This window comes from Cololabis saira, chromosome 4, assembly GCF_033807715.1.
Source record: "Cololabis saira isolate AMF1-May2022 chromosome 4, fColSai1.1, whole genome shotgun sequence".
Lineage (NCBI taxonomy): Eukaryota > Metazoa > Chordata > Actinopteri > Beloniformes > Belonidae > Cololabis > Cololabis saira.
Genome location: NC_084590.1, coordinates 47891125 through 47899342, shown reverse-complemented (window position 1 = coordinate 47899342; position 8218 = coordinate 47891125). Strand labels below are relative to the sequence as shown.

General features: G+C 39.1%; 3 non-coding genes across 3 annotated transcripts; 1 reads left to right on the top strand and 2 right to left on the bottom strand.

Annotated features, from left to right (window-relative positions):
- Nucleotides 1-2168: 2168 nt before the first annotated feature.
- trnat-agu (transfer RNA threonine (anticodon AGU)) lies at nt 2169-2241 on the bottom strand. Its single transcript has one exon. It is a non-coding gene; the product is annotated as a tRNA-Thr (tRNA).
- A 252-nt stretch (nt 2242-2493) lies between these two features.
- On the bottom strand, nt 2494-2608 carry trnal-uaa (transfer RNA leucine (anticodon UAA)). The gene is made up of 2 exons: nt 2571-2608; nt 2494-2539 (listed from the first exon to the last, which is right to left on the bottom strand). It is a non-coding gene; the product is annotated as a tRNA-Leu (tRNA).
- A 1665-nt stretch (nt 2609-4273) lies between these two features.
- trnat-cgu (transfer RNA threonine (anticodon CGU)) lies at nt 4274-4346 on the top strand. Its single transcript has one exon. It is a non-coding gene; the product is annotated as a tRNA-Thr (tRNA).
- The last annotated feature ends 3872 nt before the right edge of the window (nt 4347-8218 follow it).

Below are 8218 nucleotides of genomic sequence, written 5' to 3'. Positions count from 1 at the left end.
TTAGATCGTGTGTTTTAACTTTAGATCGTGTGTTTTAACTTTAGATTGTGTGTTTTAACTTTAGATTGTGTGTTTTAACTTTAGATCGTGTGTTTTAACTTTAGATTGTGTGTTTTAACTTTAGATTATGTGTTTTAACTTTAGATTGTGTGTTTTAACTTTAGATTGTGTGTTTTAACTTTAGATTGTGTGTTTTAACTTTAGATTATGTGTTTTAACTTTAGATTGTGTGTTTTAACTTTAGATTGTGTGTTTTAACTTTAGATTGTGTGTTTTAACTTTAGATTGTGTGTTTTAACTTTAGATTGTGTGTTCCAACACCACAATAAAACTCCACCAGAACCAGCAGCATCTCCAACTGCTGCGTCCGTGTCGCCGCCACATTCACATATTCAGACGGAAACACGTTTCAAAGTCTCCGAGGAAGATCACGTGTTTGTGTTTTCTGCGGTTCCGTTCAAAGTTACGGACACGGAATCAAATAAAGTGTTTGGATCAGAATCAGCAGAACCTGGACCTGAACACTGACCTGCAGACCAGCAGAGGAAGATCCCGCTTTGGTCCTGATGCTGGACTCCTGGTCCTGGTTCTGATCCCGGTCCATCTCCGAGTCCTGGTTCTGATCCCGGTCCATCTCCGAGTCCTGGTTCTGATCCCGGTCCATCTCCGAGTCCTGGTTCTGCTTCGTTCTCGTTTAGTTCTGATCCTGCAGATCTTCAATCTAAAAGTTCGTCTGCAAAAACTGTGATGACGCAACCCGGAACCACGTGACCTCTTTAAAAAACTTTATTAGCAAATGTTGCTAAACAAACACCAACCAGGTTTACAATAGTGTGGAACAAACATACAATGATGGAGTAAATTATACAAATATCTAGTATGAATCAAATGTAACGTCATTACATTTGATTCAAACCTATTAAGTGGATTCCTCTCCCTTTCAGGCGCTGGGCTCCGCCGGCAGCTGCAGGAGAGCCGTCACAGCGACATCAAGTGGCAGGAAAGTGACATTACATCAACAACAAAAACTCTTCCTTTTTATTTCAGTTTAAGACAAAAGATAATCAAAGCAGAAAAAACATTTCTTCAGCAACGCTATCACTCACATGAACTTAATTTAAATACAGAGACTCTAAGCAGAACTAAAGAACCCAGAGCGTCTTCATGTGGCGGGCGGTGATTCGGGGAAATGTCGCCATCTGCTGGACGAATACATGAACTGCAACACCAAACGGAGGAGGAATGTTGGACCTCTGTTGGAGGAAAACTCATTTTAGAATTCTTTATAAAACCATAATGTGGTTTATACCTTAATATGTTTATATTAAATGTCTTTCTCTTTCAGATACGTGGACCTGGAGAACAACTAGACGACGTACCTGCCAAAAGTCTGTCCTTTCTGGAAACTTAAAGCCCCAAAAATAAACCAGCTCCACCTTCCACTGAGTCATTCTGGTCATTTGGTTTTGTCGCCTTCCTAACCTTTGTGTTTTGGCTACTTACTCCAGTTATTGATGGTATTTATTTATAATTAAAGGTATTCCCTGAGTTTTTTTCAATGTGATCTTATCTGTTCCAGTCATATAATTAACAATCACTTCAAGTGGATAATCAAACTATATATGTATAATTTAACAAGGAACGAGACAAAGCTTCAAAGTAGAAAGAGAAACAAGCCACATTTATTAATACAAAAAGAACAATACACACATGATAAACAAATATATACATTTATATACAAAGTAACTGTATACAAATTATTAAAAAAAACGATATAGATTTATATAAAAAACCTCCTCCTTATTAGGGCCCGAGCACTGACAGTGCGAAGGCCCTATTGTATCTGTAGGAATTTTCCTTGTTTTTTTGTTTTCCTTCTTCCGACAAAATGAGGGCCTTTTTGCCCCCTAAACGTGCCCCAAATTTTGCACACAAACCAGGCCTGGCGAAAAATGTGATATTTAATGGCTTGCATTAACCAGCCAATCACATGGCAGCAACTCAATGTATTTAGGCATGTAGACATGGTCAAGAGAATCTGCTGTGGTTCAAACCAGCATCAGAATGGCCAAGTACAGTGATTTAAGAGACTTTGAACATGGCATGGTTTTTGGTAACAGACATGATGAATGAGACATCTCTAATCTTCCAAAGACAGTTGGGTTTAGAGGCTCTGCTGGGATTTGAACCAGGATCTCCTGTTTACTAGACAGGTGCTTTGACCAACTAAGCCACAGGGCCTCCGTAACCCCTCACTTACCTCGTCTTCATGGGGATTTCTCTAAAAACAACCGGGGCCTCACATACTAACGTTAATAATAAATAAATAATACATAAATAAAAGTGTTGTACACCATGTTCCACTCATGTCAGGATGTAGTAAAATCCCCTTTGAGTAGATTTGGGTACACATTTTGATTTATTGGGCCCTAACCGACGGTGGCGTTGTTGGTAAACAGAAAGAGATCTTTGTTGGTCAAAGCAGCATGGAACTGTCAGAAGTGGGATTTGAACCCACGCCTCCCTTGGGAGACCAGAATACTCTGTACACATGAAGAAAGTACATTATCCTTAAGTCTGGCGCCTTAAACCACTCTGCCATTCTGACTACGACTATAACACCTCACAAAGTTATCAATGAAATTTTACATGACAATCATGGTTTCCAGAGATGATTTAAACATTGTTTTACCAGTTTTACCCACGGAGAGTTATCCAGATGTGAAATAGAAGAAACTGGTTTAAAGTAACAACCTCTTTCCCTAAGACAACTCAAAAATGAAATATTGACAAATATACATTTGTTTTATGGATCATCGTCATCATCATCATCATGGTCATCATCATCATCGTCATCGTCATCATCATCATCATCATCATCATCATCATCATCATCATCAATATAAAGTTCCCAGATTGATCCAGGATTACATATTGTATTCCAGACCTCCAAAGTCATCTCCAGCTGCTTTTCTCTGCTGCTTTTTCAAATGTTTTCCACGGTTGGATTAGTTTCATCGTTGATCATCTTGATGTAGTTTTTCTGGGACAGTTGGGAGGTTTGTTGCATGAAAGTAGAAAGAAGAAGTCCAGGATGTGTGAGAAAGGCTTTACATCTCCTCCTGAGTTCATCCTGGATGATTCCGCTGCAGGAAGACGATCCAGGATGAGGAGGTGCAGCTATGTGAAGCCAGGTTGAACTAATCCTGGTTCGTGCACGTTGACGTCTGTCTTAAGCAGACCGTGAGGTCGGTCCCAGATGTCCTGATTCAGAAATGGAGGACGAGTGTTGCTGATGTTTCACCGAGTGAACAACAGCTTCTAATGGAAACGTAGGAGGAGCTTAAACAGCTGATACGTTCAGAAATGTCCTCCAGACGCTGTTAATGAACTCAGAGAGTCTGACAGACAACAGTGGACAGACTGAATGTGTAGTCGTCCAACATATGAGCTGTAGAGCTCATTTACTGAATAACTTCTTACTGTGGCTGAAATCAGTCCAACCAACATTGGCTTCCTTTGACTAACGTTACATTTCATTTAAACAAATACAAGTTTACCAAATATAAAACTCTGAACATGGAAAACATCTTTTTCTAATTTTTTACTATCATGTCTTAATAAGTCTGTTAACATCATTTCATTCAGGTGACAGCAAGACATAAGTGCAACAAATAATGCCTTTTTATGGTTTGTAGAGTGTAAAACTAAATATAAATACACGTGTGTTGAAGAAAGAAAATAGAAATAAAGCTGCCATCACCTTTCTAATTCTCATCTATGTGGAGCCTGTAAGATGATTCACGGCAGGAAGTGCCGTGTACGTTCCTAATAGTACGTCTGAATTAATGCACACTACTGATATTTACTCAAAAGTGTACCAAATTTAAGTATACTTTTTAGTATATACTTTTTAGTATGGCATTTCGGACACACCCTATGTTGCTTTTTGCTCATGGAATACACAGCAGAATGTTAAGCAAAATGTTTACGTTTCAATATAAACAGCAGAGGGCGCTGTTGCTACATTTGGTGGCCCCGCCCCCCGACCAATCGGTGGCGTGTAGTGTGATGATGTCAGATCCAGGGCCGACTCAGCACGCTTAGAACCTCGGCAGAATAGATACAGAAAAAGTATCTGCTCTGCACGCCTCCACCCGCCTCGGACCGTAGTTTAAAAGCTCAAAACGGGGACGTGGAGAGTAGAAACGCGCTGAGTAGTTACTAGTGTAAAAGCACCATATGTCTCTACATACCTGGTTCTTCAATCAAAGGCTCTGTGGCTTAGTGGTCAAAGCGCCTGTCTCGTAAACAGGAGATCCTGGGTTCAACTCCCAGCAGAGCCTTTAAACTCAGGATGTAAGTTTAAAACCAAAGACTCTTCTACATGTTTGGGTCAAAGTCTTCTCCTCTGGAACTGTCTTGATTATCTGTCATCCTTACTGCTGCACATACCGAATTAAAGACTTCTGTTAAACTGTTGTTTAAGTTTAGTCAGCTGAACTGTTAAGAACTGTTAAAACTAAAACAAAATATATATATTTACTGAGGGGTCATTAGTGTAGAAAACGTTCAAATGGTCATTGTATTTTAATTCAATTTTGAATTTTTTAATTCCATTACATGTTTTGATTGCTAAAAAACTCCTAAACTGCTAAAAAAAACTACGGGTCCATATCTCCATATTTAGAAAAATCTGTTGCAACAACTATGCCAAAACAAATTCCTCGTATGTCCAGAATCAGAATCAGAATCATCTTTGTTGGCCAAGTTTGAACATTGCCCGACAAGGAATTTGACTCCAGTTAATTTGGTCACTGTACCCAGATTTAAAAAGTAGCAAACAGTAAAAAAACAAAATAAACAACAAAATAAATAATCAAATGTGGAAGTGATTAACATATATACAATTAAAAAAGGGAAAGGTGCAGCAGTACTGAGGTCGACATGGTAATGACAGCTCTTAATAACATATATACAATTTTTAAAAAGTGAGAGGCAGCAGAATGAGGTAGATATGATTATATTATTGGGAGGTGCGTTGTTACAGAATATTGTACGGTGATTGATTCTCTGAGACTCTATGAGTTATGAGAGTTCAAACTAAGTAACGTACAGTAACGTACTTGGCAATAAACCTTTTTCTGATTCTGATATATACTCTTTCACATTACAGCCATGTACTTAAGGAGCACAAAAGAAACATCGTAGATAAATATATATAATTCAAACATTAGTTACTTATGAGTTTTAAATATAACACACGGCAGAAACTATGTAGCAGAAGATTTTTCTTTTACGGAGCCCCTTTGGTGACATTTGAAAAAAATAAAATGATGCGTGGCCACGCATTAATAACTCATGGCTCCGTATTTTTTCATTATGCACTTCGAGAAAAAAGTCGAAATGTCAAGAAAAAGGTCGACATGTATTTCAACTTTATTCTCTACATTTCGACTGTTTTCTCAAAATTATTTTTCAACATTAATCTTGACATTTCAACTTTTTTCTCAAAGTGCACAATAAAAAAAAATCTTCCCCTCTCAAATAATATTTCTCCTGCGTGGCCCTGATACTCTTCCGTACAAATACAAAATGTAACGTTACCTCTGAATTCAGTTTCAGAATGGTTTTCTTCGTTCTTTCTTCATCACAGGGCAGTGAAATGTGAACGAATGAAAATTGAAATTGTAAATGAAATTGCTCCTTCCAGTGCAGACACGTTGGTGCACATGCACATGGGCAACGCATTTGTTTTTCATTTGTCAACAGGGTGTGAATAGCTCAGCTGATGGGGGCTTGCTATTTGTACCCTGGGTGCAAATAGTCACTCCGTGTATTTTTTCATATATAACCGATAGCTTCTCTTTGAATATTTCAACACAAGATCCTGGTATTCTGTAGACACAGCTTACTAGTACATTTTTAGATTTCTCCATTTCTATTAATACTGTGATACATTCCATTACATAGTTTATTGTTTCTGACATGCTTTCATAGCTTTACTTCTGTAGGTTTTATCAATGTATATTACCACTCCACCTTTTTTCTGTTTTCTATTCATATGATACATTTCATAACCTCCTATTTCAGCCAAGGCGGTTTGTTCTTCGCTTAGCCAAGTTTCAGAGACTGCTATTATTGTGAAATTAGTCTTTAACTGTTCTAAACTATGTTTGATTTTTGACAGATTTTAATTTAAACTTCTTCTATTGAAATGTATGATTGAGATTCCCCCTCCTCTCTAAGGTTGTTCCCAAACTGTTCTTCAGTCTAGTATTCACAATGGTTCTGTATGTTAATGTAAATACTATTCTCAGGATCAATATCATTTTCAATGTCATGACCCCTGTAGTCTGTGAATCTAGATGTTTTAAGTCCAAGGGCCTCACATTCAGTGATATTTTGTCTCATGACATCAGTTGGGAGTGAATGGTTTGTGTCAGGGCTTGTCATGGGCTGTGAGTTTCAGGAGTGACAGTCATTTTGCTTGTGTGTCCTTTAAATTGTCATTTCTTGAACTTTTCCAGCTCCATGATGTCTTTGATGAGCAGCACTTTGGATTCCTCAGGTGTTCCGTTGAGTTTTATAAATACTTTGCAGTTGGATGTCCATGTTGATTGGATCTTGTTCTGCTTCCGTAAAAACCGAGCTTGTCGGGCAATGTCTGCATTTTTCTTTGTTAAGTGTTTGTTCAAATAAACATTTGTTCCTCTCAGTTTCCGTCCCTGCTTGAGCAGTGCTGTTTTCTGCTTTCTATTTACCAGTGGAATAATAATGGCAGGTTTGTGGTTTTTATCTCTCCGGGGGAGAGAATGACAGGCCTCAATATCATTGCTGTCCACAGTTATCCCTTTTCTATCCAGGAATGTGATCACCTGCTGCTCCAGTGAGTCCAAGTCAGGCTTGGTGACTTCTTCATCTCTCGATACAGCCCTGGCATATGAGCGAGGCTTTGTGTCCAGTCCACTGACAATCAGGTCATTCATCCTGGAGTATTGTTCAAGTTCTGACACCCGGCATTCTAACATGGATATCACTTTATCCTTTTCAGCGTTTTTTCTTTTTAATTCCTTAATTATCTTCCATCAAGTTTATTATCACTTTTAGTTGCTTCTGACAAGAAGTTTAAAGATTTCTTTATTTCCTCTACTTCCTCGTCTGTGATTGCTGGCTTTTTTGGTGGCATCCTGATATTTAGCAGTGTTAAAACAAATGAAACAACACTGACCCAATAGTTGCAGCTCCTGCTGAGACCTGGTGGTGGAAGCTGCTGTAGCTGGTAGTGGGTCCAAAAAGCAGTACTGTCTCTTCCTGCTCTGGTTCTGCAGGTAACCGAGTCAAATTTCCTCCATCATCATAGTGAGTCAGAGGTTAGGTGAACTTAATGACACAGGCGTCTGCTGCTCCAGCAGCAACACGATCACAATCATTTCATTACTACGGCCGACGTCTGTGGAATAGCCTGCCGGAAAAACCTCAGGGCTGCAAAGACTGCTGGGGCAAAAAAGCATTTAGCCAATTGTGCAAGTTCTCCCACTTAAAAAGGTAAGAGGCCTGTAATTGTCATCGTAGGTACACTTGAACCATGAGAGACAGAATGGGGGGAAAGAATCCAGGAAATCACATTGTAGGATTTTTACTGAATTAATTGGTAAATTCCTCAGTGAAATAATAATTTGGTCACCTACAAACAAGCAAGATTTCTGGCTGTCAAAGGACGTGAGAAACAAAATTGTAGACCTGCACCAGACTGGGAAGAATGAATCTGCAATAGGTAAGCATCTTGGTGTGAAGAAATCAACTGTGGAAGCAATTATTAGAAAATGGAAGACATACAAGACACTGTTAATCTCCCTCCATCTGGGGCTCCGTGCAAGATCTCACCCCATGAGGTAAAAATGATGACAAGAACGGTGAGTAAAGATCCCAGAACCACACGGGGACCTAGTGAATGACCTGCAGAGAGCTGGGACCAGAGTAACAAAGGAACCATCAGTAACTCACTACGATCAGGGACTCAGATCCTGCAGGGCCAGATGTTCCCCCGGCTGAATACAGTACATGTCCAGGCCCGGCTGAAGTTTGCTAGAGAGCATTTGGATGATGCAGAAGAGAATTGGGAGAATGTTACATGGTCAGATGAAAACCAAAGTAGAACTTATTGGTGGAAACACAACTTGTCGTGTTTGGAGAAAGAAAGTTGAGTTGCATCCAA